Below are 14,396 nucleotides of genomic sequence, written 5' to 3'. Positions count from 1 at the left end.
CAGAAGGAAGTTGGGATTATTCCTGAGGCTCTGCTACACAGTTTGAAATTAGCATGCAACTTAGGTCTTACATTGAATGATATCTGTGCAGACACTTTCAGTTTGTGGATCCTGTAATGTCCACTCTTTTATGGAAGAACTCTCAGAGATGAAATAGCACAAGTTTCCTAGTGCACTGCTGGAAAAGGAGGGCATTCAATTGAACAAGGCTGATAACCTTCAGTAGGACATACATTGCAATAATAAAAGTGATGAAGAGAAAGTAGCAGTAGACTTATATACCGCTTCATAGGCCTTTCAGGCCTCTCTAAGCGGTTTACAGAGAGTCAGCATATTGCCCCCAACAATCTGGGTCCTCATTTTACCCACCTCGGAAGGATGGAAGGCTGAGTCAACCCTGAGCCGGTGAGATTTGAACCGCTGACCTGCTGATCTAGCAGTAGCCTGCAGTGCTGCATTTAACCACTGCGCCACCTTGGCTCAAGTACTTCTCCACTCTTAGTGTGACCACACATATTTGTTCATTTATTTAATAAATTTGTAGCCCACCCATTTCATATACTACACATCATTCTGGGCTACTTATAGCCAGCTGGCAGCCCTCTGCCTAATAACCAGGTCCCTCTTTGGTAAGAAGGGTTTGTGGAAATCCTTGTGAATATTACTGCAGGCATCCGTCAGATAAAACCACACATTCAAAATATCTTGAAGTCCAGCTAAAAAGGTCCTATGAACGTGAGTGGAGCATGTTCAGTTCACGTTTCAGCCAATTGGTCCTGAGGAAGAGACCCAGTCCTTGCAGCTGTGAGCTTTGCAGCCTGTGTTTTGGACCCATATTTCTCCTGAGTTATCAAAGCCTTCTGGGAGATGGCATATGACTGGATCCAAATGGTGTTTAATGCCTCTGCAGAAGTGGATAGTTCTCTCTGCTTTGAAGAAGGCAGTATTTCACTTCAAGAAGCCATTTTTGAACCTAACTTTCTTAAACAACTTTTGTCCAATGTCCTATATTTGCCTTTTTAGGAAGGTTGTTGATATGGTGGAAGGTGTTCAGCTTCAAAGAGCCCCAGAAGAAGATCTTTTTCGATTGGAATTCATGCTGAGTTACAGTAGTGAGATGTTTATCCTGTAATATGGAGTATGAGAAAGACATTTTGAGGTTAGACAAAGCTGTCAAGATCAGATAAAAGGCACCAAAACCTCAGCTGGATAGAAGGAAGGGCAACAAACTCAGATACCCCGAAGCTTCTCCAGTGGTAAAGGAGATGTGGGGAAGAGAGAATTGTACTTTCAGACTCACAAGATTCAGTGTAGCATTACAATAAAGTACATAACTCATCTGGTTGTGAGTCCAATTTAATTTATACTGTGAGGCTGACATCAAACTAGCTTTGCAGAGTTGCTTTGGATAGTGAGATGGGTATATAAATTTAATAAATAAATACAATCTCCCTAGCCTGAAATATTTCAAGAACAGCTACTGTATAGTCTGTTTGCTATGCCCACAGACTAAAAACAATTATTTTATTAGGCTAGCACAACAATTGTATCCATACCTTTCCAATTTTCTTCTTTAGTTATAAAGTCACTACTTTATTTGTATGCTTGAATATGCTATGTGAAAAAGATTGTTCACTGGATGTGTTTTCAGTGGGGATAAAAAGCAAATAGGCAGTTCAGCAGCCTCCTGAAACTTTTTTCCTTGCATAAAGCAAAGCTTCTCATAGTGTACAATGGTATGAACAGGATGTACAGAAGGCTTCCATATGATGTGCTCCTTGAAGTAAACAAATAAACGAAGAGGAGAAAAGTGTGCTTTGATATTTATGTTTACAAGCTATTGCCAAGCTCTATTTTTAATTTTCACTCCATTTCTTGAACACAGCTATTTACTTTTAGGCAAAAATAGAACTGCACAATTTTTTTCACCCTAAATTTCTTTAAGAAAACTACAGTCTGAGTTCTAGCCACATTCTGACTTCTTCCTATCCACATTAAGTAATATTAAAAATTTGGACTATTGTGCCATACAATACATTTTAACTGTTTGGTTCATCGTGGTTTCTTGAAAAAAGTCAAAATTACTGGGTTTGTGCATTGCAATATATCAAAAATCTTCACAAACCATAATAGCTGGATTAAAACCATAAACTAAAATCAAGAAATCATATGGCTTTGCACTATGCATAAACAATTTTTCCAGCTTCCTTTTTACCTATATGTCATGTGCATCTCAACACAGCTTTTTATAGTATATATGAAATGCTTTTTTGTTTGAACTTTCTGTTTTAATTAGCATCGTACATAAGATAGGTTTAGTATATTATTTCCTAGTCTTTATCAGTCTTCAGTCAAAACAAGCATGCCTCAGAATAACAGAGTTCTATGTGTTCTAGTCCAATCCCCTATCAAGCAGGAAATCTACCATTTCAGACAATTGGTTGCCCAATCTCTTCTTAAACAACCTCCTGTGTTGTAGCACCCACAACTTCTGGAGACAAATCATTCCACTGATTAATTAATTAGTTCCAGATTGATTGTCTCTGATTAGTTTCCTTCCATTGTGTGTTGTCCAGCTTTCAGGTGCTTTGGAAAATAGATTGACCCCCTCTTCTTTGTGGCATCCCCTTAGATATTGGAACAGTGCTATCATGTCGTCCTTAGTCCTTTTTTTCCATTAAATTAGACATACCGTATTTTCACGACCAAAAGCCGCACCGGATTATACGCCGCAGTATCAATTAACGTTAATTTTTCAAACTTTTTCCACATATAAAGCGCACCGGGTTATAAGCCGCACATTTCCCGACGCTTCTGGACATCTGTTGCAGTCGTGAGGAGCGGAGAAGGTTCTTGGCGTTCCAGGAAGCCGCAAAAGCAGCTGGGGGAGGCACACGGCTTGGTTTATCCTCCCTGGACGTCGCAGCAGCAGCCCCAAGCGCACCGAACTCTGTGTTTTTTGCAAGAGCAGCACACCCCGATGCGAAAAACACAGAGTTCGGTGCGCTTGGGGCTGCTGCTGCAACGTCCAGGGAGCATAAACCAAGCCGTGCGCCTCCCCCAGCTGCTTTCGCGGCTTCCTGGAGCGCCAAGAACCTTCTCCGCTCCTCACGACTGCAATAGATGTCCAGAAGCGGCTTTTGGGGCTAATGGGGATTGGATTTCCAGCTCGATAGCCCCTGCCGCTTCTGGACGCCTATTGCAGTTGTGAGGAGCCGAGGAGAGTGTGGAGAAGAGTGCGAAGGTCCAGGCCCGGAATATGGCGTGGATATCATCGGTGCGATCAGGGAACGAGTGGATTCTATCCGCTGTTGGGTGATAGAAGCTCCCTGTGCGCGGCTGACAGGAGCGTATTCGGGTTGGTCGAAGACCCCCTCCCGTTAAAACAGTTGGATATGCGCGATCGTCTTCTTACGGTCGTGTGTGTGTGGGGGGTGGAGTGGGATTTGCATTGGTTCCGTTGCCCATTGTACGCGCTAAGGACGCGGGTTGAAACTCGAGTTACCTCGGGGTAGGTAGACGCGTATTTAGACTGGTGTTTTTAATTCGCTGTGTCCGCGCGTGGTGTGTTTTGCTCGCGCCCCACCGCGGTTAAAATAATTCGCGTGGGCTGGATACATTACGTTAGGTTTTCTTCCCCATCTGTGTAGGAGACTGCCCTCGTTGGGTGTACACACACATAGGTAGTTGGAGAATATGTTTGTGCACGCCCTGCCGATAGGCTGCCTGGATCAAAGGAGTGTATTTTTGTCTCTTCTTCGGTGGTGTGGGTTCCATTCATCGATTTCCCTCCGGGTCGCCCGTTCGGTTTCCGAGGCGACTGATGATCCCTGCCAATCATTCCACCACCGCCCCGCCGTGCTCTTCGCCCTCTTTACACTGCCCAGTGAATCATGTTTGCCTTCATGCCGCACAAGCCATCGTGAAAAGCCCCACACGGCGACGGCTTTGCTCCCAAGCCTTGCTTGCCTTCCCAGGTCCGCGCACGAGTAAGCGGTTGTCTGTCTGGCTTCATAGCTCCAAGACTGACATCCACCAGGCAGGGATTTGACGTGACTGTTCCCTTCACTGAATTCCTTTCGCTAGCCAGATTTTGCTTTTCTGACTGACCATTTGGGGCTTTGGGGATCTTTGGTTTGCCTGTGTGTGCATGTGGGTAAACAAGGCACATGGAAGAAGAGAGGTTGCTTATGAAACGTGGATACGGAATCTGAATGTGAATCTACAGGATTTCCAGCTCGATAGCCCCTGCCACAGAGAAAAACTCTGTGTTTTTCGCATCGGGGCATGCTCTTGCAGCACACCCCGATACGAAAAACACTGAGATCGGTGAGTTTGGGGCTGCTGCTGCGACGTCCAGGGAGGAGAAACCAAGCCGTGCGCCTCTCCCAACTGCTTTCACGGCTTCCTGGAGCGCCAGGAAGTCACGAGGGGCGGAGAAGTGCGTGAAGATTTTTGGCGCTCTGGGAAGCCGCGAAAGCAGCGAAAGCAGCTGGGAGATCTTTTTCCACATATAAAGCGCACCGGGTTATAAGCCGCACTGCCGGTTTTGGATCAAATTTTAGGATTTTCAGTGCGGCTTATAGTTGTGAAAATACGGTACTCAATTCTTGTATTCGTTCTTCATATGTTTCTACTTCCAATCCCCTAATCATCTTTGTTCCTCTTCTCTGCACTCTTTCAAGAGTCTCAAATCTTTTTTATGTTGTGTCGACCAAAACTGGATACAATATTCCAAGTGTGGTTTTACCAAGTCATTATAAAGAGGTATTAACACTTTGCATGACTTTAATTCTATACCTATCTATACCCTGTAACCCTAACTCTCTGCTGGGAGTTTATTGTTTGCATTAATATTACCAATCAAATCAGATGTCTATACACATGAAATTAGTTTTAGGCTCCAGATCTTGCACATAGCCAAGGCACAATATTTTATTCTCCTTTTTCAACCAAATTGTCCATACACATATCCCAACATAAAATGGAAAGGCAGGAGAGTACATTTTATCTGCAAATCCAAAGCTTGGGGGATGAATATGGATGTGGGAAGCAGAAGAAACTTTTCTGGTCTTGTCCAAGCAGTTTGTTCTCTGCTCTGACCTTGAGGGAAAGGAGAGAAATAGTTAGAGATCTGAAAGTAAGCAGATCACTTGGAGGAGAACCATGAAAGAAGAACACCTGAAAGAGAGTAGAGAGATTGCTGAAAAATTTAACCAAGGGGAAGACTGGAATAGCTGCATGAATTTGGTGAGCTATTTTCCATGAGAAATAGAAAGGTCAGCAGGAAGAACTGTATGTGGTAGGAGGGAAGCGGATCTCTGGGATTAAAGTTTAGGAGGATGCAACTCAAAGACAAGAAAATCTTCCGGGGTGTGCAAAGATTTGCTTGGGCATGAGAAGACAGGAATTGGAGGAGAGAGAAGGCGCTGAACTATGAATCAGAAATCTCTAGGAAATACACAAGAGATAAGAAGAAATACTCTTACTAATATTTGTTTTAAGGATTGTAATTTGTGAAAATTGGGGATTAGTCATGCCCAACTAAATGGAGAAATGACCTGGAAGATAATTCCTGCTCTTGGAAATAATATAAAAGTTCTAGGCCAACATTTGAAATCAAATTACATTGCTTTTAGATATGCAAATTGGCTTCATGGATTCTGATGTTTGAAGATGATTGCTAACTATTTCAAGAGATTTGCTTCTGAATCTTGTAGCAGAAGTTGATTATCTTTTGGGTTATCTTAAGACTTCTCATCTAAACCACACTCCTATGTCCCTTGCCTGATGGTAAAACTATGTTTTCTGGAGCCTTTAGAAGCCAGCAGAGGTGGGGCTTAATCTGATGTCTTGGGAAATGTTGTTCCAAAGGCTCTCTTCCTGAACCTCATCAGACAAGACTCCCTAGCTGTTAGGACCCAGAACATGCCCCTCCTGCTGGATATGATGGGATGGGTAGATTTCAATTTCAATTTTTCAATTTAATAAAATTTGTATGCTGCCCACTCCCTTGGGACTCTGGGCGGCTTACAGAGAGATAAAAAAGCATTTAAAAATTAAAAGTAAAAAAATACAATTGTTAAAATTACACACCATCCATTCAGTCTAAGTGGGGCTGGACATTGATCAACAGCCCCAGGCCTGCCGGAACAGCCAGGTCTTAGTGGCTTTATGGAAGGCCGTGAGAGTGGTAAGGGTCCGGATCTCTACGAGTAGATCATTCCACAGGGCCGGCGCAGCTACAGAGAAGGCCCTCCCCCAGGGGGTCGCCAGCTGGCATTGTCCGGTCGACGGCACCTGGAGGAGGCCCAACCTGTGAGATCTTGTTGGTCGTTGGGAGGTATGTGGCAGGAGGCGGTCTCTCAGGTAGCCAGGTCCTAAACCATGTAGGGCTTTAAAAGTAATGACTAGCACCTTGAAGCGCATTCGGAGACTAATAGGGAGCCAGTGCAGCTCGCGGAGGATGGATGTAACATGGGTGTATCTAGGTACACCCAGTATTGCTCGTGCGGCTGCATTCTGGACCAACTGCAGTCTTCGAACACTCTTCAGGGGCAGCCCCATGTAGAGCGCGTTACAGTAATCCAGTCTTGAGGTGACGAGGGCATGAGTGACCATTCGAAGTGCCTCCCAGTCCAGGTAGGGCCGCAACTGGTGCACCAGGCGAACCTGGGCAAAAGCCCCCCTGCGTGTCCAGGAGGACACCCAAATTGCGGGCCCTCTCTGAGGGGTGTATAATTCCCCCCCCCCCCAGGCTAAGAGGTGGAATGTCTGGACTATCCTTGGGAGGCAACATCAATAGCCACTCAGTCTTGTCTGGATTGAATGCAAGCTTGTTCGCTCCCATCCAGACCCTGACAGCCTCCAGGCACTGGCACATCACTTCCACTGCTTCGCTGAGTTGGCACGGGGCGGACAGATACAATTGAGTATCGTCTGCATATTGATGATATTTGATCCCGTGCCGGCGTATGATCTCACCCAGCGGTTTCATGTAGAGATCATCGATCAGCGCGACCAAAGCAGTTTCGGTACCGTAACCAGGCCTGAAACCCGACTGAAAGGGATCCAGATAATCTGCTTCATCCAAGGTCCGTCGGAGTTGAAAGGCCACCACCTTCTCAACAACCTTCCCTATGAACGGGAGGTTGGAGACTGGACGATAGTTGTTTAAGATGGCTGGATCCAGGGAAGGTTTCTTAAGGAGGGGTCTCACCACCGCATCCTTTAGAGCGTGCGGGAAGGATCCCTCCTGGAGAGAGGTGTTAACAATCCTCTGGAGCCAGCCACATGTCACCTCCCTGCTGGTCCAGTAAACAGGTGGAGGCACTCACCGCTCCCATGGCCTTGTCTACTTCCTCAGGAGCGACAAGTTGAAACTCACTCCACGAAATCCGATCAAGACCCTCCCCCGGCATCTCGGCTGGTACTGTCCAAGTGGAGTCCAGGTCTGTCCTAATCCAAGTGATTTTATCCTACTGTCAGCCTCCGCTTTGCTACTGCTTCGGCTGCCATTGAAACAGGGAGGGGGGGCATGGTATTTGGGAGGGGAATCATTGTTGTGCTGGAGGAAGATTCTAGATTTTGAACTGACCACCCTACTGCGCATGTGGAGGAGGAGTGTTTCCCGCCAAGGCCTATGGTCCAGCATTCCATCCTGGTGATGCCTTTCGACGTTATCTCACACTTGACATTTGGGAGAATTATGATTGGACTGTACACGGGATGCCAAGGGGAGGGGAATGAATTATGCAATATATTATTTGCTTTCGCGCCTAAATAACCAGACTTAGCTTAGCTTCGCTTCGCTTCTATTCATTTATAATTAGTAAAAGTACTCTTGATTTCAACAAATGGAGTCCTGTGGTTTTCTTTCCTGGTTTTTGAATGAAGAAGGGCTGACACTGACAGAAACTGAACGAACTCCTCAGCTCTACCCTATAAGGGCTCGCCCGCATCCCTCCCTTTCAAGAGGGAGCATGCTATCCTAAACAGGGCGGCTGGGCAAGATTCTGCGGATGCAATAAGAGTGGAAAAATGAACACATTTTGCCGCCCGTATCGCCACTAGGTAAGTCCTAATAAAGGCTCTTAATTGTTTTCAGACGGATTCGGAGTTACTAGCCCTCCAGCGTTGCTCTAGGCGTCTCTTTTGGCGCTTCATCTCCCGGAGTTCCTCGGTAAACCAAGGAGCCCTCCTGGATCCACTGCCGTGGAGAGGCCGTAAAGGCGCAATCCAGTTTAGAGCCTCCGCCACCGCTGTATTCCAAGCAGCGACCAAGGATTCCGCCGGACTGTGGGCCAGGGAGTCAGGTATCTCACCAAGCGCCGTCTGAAATCCCATAGGGTCCATCAGGTGCCTGGGGCGGAACCACCTAATCGGTTCCCCCTCCCTACAGTGGGGGATTGGTTTCCGAAAGTCAAGCCTCAATAGAAAATGAACTGACCATGACAAGGGCAAGATCTCAATGCCCTTCAAATCTAGATCACATCTCCACTGCTCCGAGAGAAACACGAGGTCGAGCGTGTGACCCACTGTATGAGTCGGACCCTGAATTACCTGGGTCAAGTCCATGGCTGTCATGGAAGCCATGAACTCCTATGCTCCATCAGAGCGTTCGCCGAGCGACGGCAAGTTGAAATCCCCCAGCACTATAAGCCTGGGGAACTCAACCGCCAGTTCAGCTACTGACTCAAGGAGCACAGGCAGGGCTGTTGTAACGCTGTTGGGAGGTAGGTACGTTAGAAACAGACCCACTTGACCCCCAAGGTCCAACTTCACCAGAAGGGACTCACACCCGACAGTCTCCGGAGCAGGGATCCTACGAGGGACTAGTGACTCTCAGATGATGACTGCCACTCCCCCACCCCTTCACTGGTGTCACGGCTGGTGGAGCACCTGAATCCCTTCTGGGCATATTTCAGTGAGGGAGACTCCTCCCTCATGGCCCAGCCAGGTTTCAGTAATACATGCCAGGTCTGCCCCCTCGTCTAATATTAGGTCCCAGACGAGGGGAGCTTTATGAGCCACAGACCTGGCATTTAGCAACAGCAGCCTGAGACCAGGGCCCTGACAACTCTCGCCATCTGGTCCTGGAGTGGAGCTATCAGGGCCGGAAGGAGGGATCGCTGTGATGTAGCGAACCCTCCTTCCCCGGTAATGGCTAGCCCTGTAACTCCCATCAATCCTGCCTCTCCCAACTATGACCAGGATGCACCGGCCCATCCCTGCACCCGTAGACCCCTCTTCCCCTCCTGTAGCCTCCGTTCTCCCCGGCAGGCCATTCATAGCATACATTCTGGGACGAGAGGCGGATCCGGGCCCCCATCCACTTCTGCTATTGCACTCAGTGGAGGGGTAGATAGTCAGTGGAGAGAGGTAGTCCCTCAAATAGTCTGGTCCCATGCCACAAAGGATTTTAGTAATCACCAGTACCTTGAATTGAACCCGAAAGCAAAGGGCATCCAATGCAATCCTATCCATAACAAAAGATGGAATGTCCCCAGAAACAGTGGGCCCCCACATCCATAGATACTCATTGTTGCATAGATTGAACTGAAGTCAGGTGTTTCTCATACAAACTCCCACAGCCTCCAGACATCAAGACAAGACTTCCGTGTCATCATTTATTTGATCTAGAGTGGAGATGTAAAGTCAGGTACCACCAGCATACTAGATGGTATCTTCTTCTTGTGATTCAGTTGATAAGTCATGTCCAACTCTTTGTGACTATAGCACGCCACTCCCCCATCTTCTACTAACCTCCTGAGTCTGCCCAAACTCATTCCCACTGCATCAATGACACTATCTAACCATCTCACCCTCTCCTTTTGCTGTTAATCTTTCCCAACATCATAGTCTTTTCAACAAGACCTCTCTTCTCATTAGGTGGTCAGAGTATTTGAGATTGAGAGTCAGGATTGATTTCTTTTAGGATTGACTGATATGATCTCCTTGAAATCCAACGGACTCTCAAGAATTTTTTCCAACAATGGTATCTTACCCTGTACCATTGGATAATCTCACCCTGTGGCTTTATATCAGTGGGTCTCAACCTTCCTAATGCCACGACCCTTTAATACAGTTCCTCATGTTGTGGTGACCCCCAACCATAAAATTATTTTATGTTTTCTATATTTTTTCAAAAATATATGTCTTACCCTTCCAATGGTCTTAGGCGACCCCTGTGAAAGGGTCATTCGACCCCCAAAGGGGTCCTGATCCACAGGTTGAGAACCACTGCTTTATATAGATGTTAAACAGATTGGGAAAAATACCTAAGATGTGGCATCTGCAAAACAGGTCCCCCCTTCCCAATCAACAGGTCCCCCCCCCCCCGATCAACATCAACTGGAATAGTCCCTGCAGGACAGAAGAAAATTAGTCACCCACTCTCAACCCCCAAAACTGATCCAAAATGATACCATGCTTGTTTATACAGTATACTAAATAAGGTAAATAAGGTAGCCTTGTATAAACATATTTTTATCTTAATCATTAACATATAATCTATCAATATTTATTAAATATTGAATAATATTTGATGCTTATTTTTGTTTTGTTTTGTTTTTGTATTATAAGTGTTGGGCCTAGGGTTAAATCTTTGTAAACTAAATGTTTCCATTTCCCCTACCTATTACATAAAGGGATTTTACATTTATTCTGGAGTTTCCTTTCTAAATATGCTTTCAATGCAATTGCTCTATTTTTCTTTTTTCTTTTTCTTTAAAAAAAAACACAAAGTTGTAGTTTCAGAAGCCTTTGGATACTAAAACATGATTATAGCTGCTGTAGCAGATGTCAAGCTGTTGCAGTTAATCTAGTGTTTTAATATGGTTTTATTTAAATTGTAGTTTTAGTTTTGCTGCTTTACTGTGGTTATGCAGACTTATATTTAATTATATTTAATACTCTTGTGTTTTGTTGTAAACTGAGAGTTTGCTGTACAGGCCACACGGCAAAATAAAAATAAATAAAAATGTTAAATGAATAACATATAAAAAGATACAAATGTTACTATCAAATTTATAAGTGGGCAAAAGTTTTATATCACCCTTCTTCTTCTCAATTATTTTGTTGATTACCTTTCCCTGAGCCTTTTCAATTTGTGAGAAACATTTTATTATCTCCATTACAAACAAACAAACGAAAAATTCTTATTTCCCCCCTCCCAAGATTTCAAAACTCTAATGAGAAATGCCCTATCTTGCATAGCCTGGTATAGTCCAAAAATGTTGGATGAAAGTTAATTGCTAGCCAACATTTTAATAAATTTAAAGCGGCCTTTGGAGAGATGGAAGGCATACTATACATGGAGCAATATCACACAAGAATGGGAATGAATTTGGGCAGGGAAATTTTTATTGATAGAAATAATAAAGGTGAGATATAAATAAATAAGTTTATTAAATTATTTTCATAAACTGCAGTAAAGAATCAGGGAGTGATGAACAAGCTGAAATTTCATGAAGCTGAAAAGTTTGAGGACCCCTGGTTTAAAATCATGTACCAGACACCGATGTATATGTCCATTTTACATCTCCTGACTTTAATTTGCTGATTTTTGACAACCTATGCTCTGCCAATCCAGATTTCATACTATGCCATAGTGAGGTGTCTTTGTTGTAGGTTATGACATGCCTGAAATGAGCTATGTTCACCACCTAACTTCAAATAAACTAGCTGTGGGTCCTAATTTCTTGATTTATTGAATAAAAGACATATCCCTTTTAACATATCCCTCTTTAAAGTTTCAAAAGAACTCCTTCCTTCCTTCCTTCCTTCCTTCCTTCCTTTCTTCCTTCCTTCCTTCCTTCCTTCCTTCCTTCCTTCCTTCCTTCCTTCCTTCCTTCCTTCTCCTGTCCCTTCCCTCCCCTTCCTATCTGCTTCCCTTCCCGTCCTTTCCCCTCCCTTTCCCTGTGTTCTCTTGTTGGCAAACAACTGGGCAATCCATCAAAGGCTGAAAGGTCAGCCAAAATACAAAGTTGAAATGCTAATTTCAAAGTAAGTGTACTGCAATTTTTCCAAGAGAGTCATGTTAATTAAATGTGCTCCAAGTTCATCTGAAATACAGATGTCACATATTATTATTCAGCTTCCAAAAACATTTCTTTAAAAAAAAGCTTTAGCTGGAGAAGAATTAATCAACCATAATTTCAGTGTAAATTCACCTATATGTTTGCTGGTTTTGAAATATGGAGAAAAATATTTCAGTTTTCAGTTAATAATCTTACTTTAAAGATTGTTTGTTGATATTTTATTATTTCCATTCATCAGTTCTAGATGTTTCAGCATACCTAAATTAGGTTCTAAAATGGTGCTGAGACAACTCTGTTCTGAAATTGCAGCAGTTTATAGTTCCTCCATCTCACTTCGGCTATAATATTAGGGGGCAACTGTTGACTTTAAGACAGGCAATGAAAGATAATGTTTTCATTCCCCTTGAAAATTCAGCTTTCTAACACCTTTAAAAGTTTTGGATAGGCTTCTATTATATCTCACCTATTTTAGAATCTCTTTCGTGTTCTCCAGTTATTTTGGACACCACATTTCTCCTCCATGAACCTAGCCTTTAATCTTTTGTTTGATGCACTCATGCAACAGTCTCCTTTGCTTTCCCTCACTAACTCAGTTATCCCCATCTGAGAATGATGGCTCCATCTCTTTCTGACCATTAATATAATTCCCTAGTATCCTGGTTTTCTAGTTAGAATTTCTTGCACAAAGTCTAGACAGATACGTCCTCATATATTTTTCCTGGGGCGTCATTAGTTGTCCTTTCCCAATACAGTTCTGAGTCAGAGGATCTATTCCATGTCTCAAATTCCCATACCATGTGTCTGATTATATTAGTTGGAGGATGAGAAAGTTTGCTGATTTCCTTTGCCTCCTAACTTTCTCCTATGTTTTTCTTCAGAACATATTCTAGCAGAAGCTCTAAGATGAAGGAAGGCAATTCTACCTCTTTATTCTTTATTCTTTCCCATATGGAATGCTGCTACAAATATTGGGAATATCCTGGGAAATGCAGTTTATCTATTATTAAAAGGGGGGTACTACATCTCCAGGCAAGATGCTTACCTTAAGACAACTATTTTTTTTACTCCTATCCATTAAGGATGACATAGGATACAACTAGAAGGGAAAGCTTAGCGTCATTTTTGGCTCAAATTATTTGAACTGAACATCCATTTTATGTAGCTGTTATGTGGACCATATATTTGAAACAAACGTTAGAAATTGCTGAAAATTAGCTGTATGAAATTCTAGTCAGGATTATTTCTGCTAGTCAGTATTATTACTTCTTCAGTAGATGATTACTTCTACTGAATCAGGTAACCTAACTTTTTTTAAATTGTTCATGTGTTTTTTCTGCTTTTGCAACAATTTTCTTCAGTTTGTTATTTTCAACATATTTGATTGACAAATTTGCTCATTTTGGAAAAGCTCATCTGTCTGTTAAAATGTTTGTTTACTTTCCAAATAGAAAACCCAACACAATGAATAACAAAGTACTATTAGAGAACTTTTAGAAACTTAGTACTTTTAGTACAATTAGAAAGATAATACTGTTTATGATTCAAGGAACTTTGGAAGTTTCATTTTAAAAATCATGTTGAAATCTGATCTTTTGCTGATTGAAGACATACAAAAATGTAACCTTTCCTATCACAACCTTCTAGCCAAAATGCACACAAATATCTATAGGTATAGTTGATTGTTAAGAGAAAGAATAACAAAGTGTGAGATATACAATATGTGTATGATAAAGTCCTCATTTTATAGCATAAAACAAGCATTTGGGGAACAGGACTGTATAATTTTTCAATGAAATATTAAAGAGCAGACTCTCAACCTATTGATGCAATGTTCAGGACTGTTTCATTGTATTGCAAATTGTTTCATTAGATGGAGGGAGGGCTGTACAAAATGGAAAAGACTTAAAATATTTCTCATTTTTGTTAGAATCCACCTCAACATAAAAAGAACCTTTCCTATAATTATCAGCATTATTTCTTAAGATGGCGATGGCATTCTCCTAAAGATCACAGAGTTCTAGGAATGGTTTCTTGAATGTAACGAAGAGGAGCTATAGCTGGAAAAAGAATGAATAACTACAAGATTTCTTCTATACACCTTAGTCTAAGTGAAACTTTGGTTCCGGTGATTAATATTTTCTCCTATTCATTTATCTCACAATATTTAAGGTTGGAGAAGCATCTGTCAAGGTTGTCCAGATGTTACTTTTTAAAATTCAAATAAAACCCAAATGTTTCAGGGTTTATTTAGAAGGAAGATGATGCTATCTTGTATTAAATCAGAATTTGGGAAGTCCTCCAAAAGCCAAAGACATTATATCATCTAATGGAATAAAAATCTTCAGAATAATGTTC

At 42.8% G+C, this 14,396-nt stretch overlaps 1 protein-coding gene across 1 annotated transcript in view; it reads left to right on the top strand.

Annotated features, from left to right (window-relative positions):
• BBS12 (Bardet-Biedl syndrome 12) overlaps positions 1 to 14,396 on the top strand; it is a 22,110-nt gene extending 7,714 nt beyond the window's left edge. Inside the window, exons 2-3 of the transcript XR_015697891.1 lie at positions 8,108 to 8,315; positions 13,969 to 14,396. The gene's annotated coding sequence lies outside the window, so the exon portion shown is untranslated. The remainder of the gene's footprint in view (positions 1 to 8,107; positions 8,316 to 13,968) is intronic.

The sequence above is a fragment of the Thamnophis sirtalis genome, unplaced genomic scaffold (genome assembly GCF_051295495.1).
Source record: "Thamnophis sirtalis isolate CommonGarterSnake01/CBP01778 unplaced genomic scaffold, rThaSir2_p1.2 scaffold_10, whole genome shotgun sequence".
In the NCBI taxonomy this organism is placed as follows: Eukaryota; Metazoa; Chordata; class Lepidosauria; order Squamata; family Natricidae; genus Thamnophis; species Thamnophis sirtalis.
This window is presented reverse-complemented; position numbering and strand designations above follow the sequence as displayed.